Here is a 1,136-nt window from a genome sequence, read left to right on the forward strand (position 1 = left end):
GCTTTTTAAATGTAAAATGTGTGCGTGAAGACCTAGTCATGTTCACATCTTTCATACCACAAATGCACACTACAATATATCTACCAACAGTGATAATCATAGAAAGAATATTGATAGTGTATGCATTAAAAAATCAAATATCATTCTGAAAATGCATATAAGCCTATTCTGAAACTTCATATATAACACGCCTACACATGCACACCTACATACAACCTATTCAAGCAGAACAGCAGTCATGCACACATTCATCACTATATGCAAAAACAAGTAACTTGCAATACTGGTGTAATTCATTTCAAGTACATTTTAATATTCATTCACTATAAAATCTTTATTCTTAATTTCAACATCCTATCTCAGCAACATTGTTAGTGCCATAACTTTATTGCAAAAATGTAATATTGATGACCATGGTATTCTTTTGACACCAACATCCTTATTTTCAGATTTTTAATAAAACAAATGAGCACCAGAAGTTAATGTGCCAGAGAGCAGAATTTCATAGCTGACAGCAAAACCACAGGTAGAAGAACATGTGAATTACTAGGACCTCTAAAACTTGACAGCTCTCTACAGTTTTCAGTTATGACCAAAAGGCAAAACACAAATCATGATACTACAGAAACATTAACATTATTAAAATATCGAAGACAAACTTTACACACCGCTTAGATGTTGGCTGAGTATTTCCAAGGGGGGGGAAATAATTATCTCTAGACACTGGTCTAGAAGGCTAAAAATCAGATCCCAAGGATACAGGAATTCAAGGCCTTTCCAATGATTTTTGGCCTTCTCAACTGCAGTCTATACTTAATTACACTCAATTGTGCAAAGTAGAACAAATTTTGCTTTGAGCAGAATGAAAGTTGTTGATTCTTCATATAGTTTGCCTTCTGGATATAACAAGACTGATGCAAATCATTACTAGAGGCAGAGACAGAATACACCTGATAGACATATTCACTCAAATGAATGCCAATTGGCAACCAAACATGCCTTGATGCATGAAGTTTTCTTGCTTTCCAAATGTGCAATACTACTGCTAGCACTTCATATTGACTAAAAGAAAAGCATTATATAGTTTGTGCAACATACACATTATTTGGGCCTTTTGCATCTGAACAAGGAACTTT

At 34.2% G+C, this 1,136-nt stretch overlaps 1 protein-coding gene across 1 annotated transcript in view; it reads right to left on the bottom strand.

Moving 5' to 3' along the window:
- LOC119587821 (signal transducer and activator of transcription 5B-like) overlaps positions 1–1,136 on the bottom strand; it is a 29,198-nt gene that overhangs the window by 559 nt on the left and 27,503 nt on the right.

This window comes from Penaeus monodon, chromosome 23, assembly GCF_015228065.2.
Source record: "Penaeus monodon isolate SGIC_2016 chromosome 23, NSTDA_Pmon_1, whole genome shotgun sequence".
NCBI lineage: Eukaryota > Metazoa > Arthropoda > Malacostraca > Decapoda > Penaeidae > Penaeus > Penaeus monodon.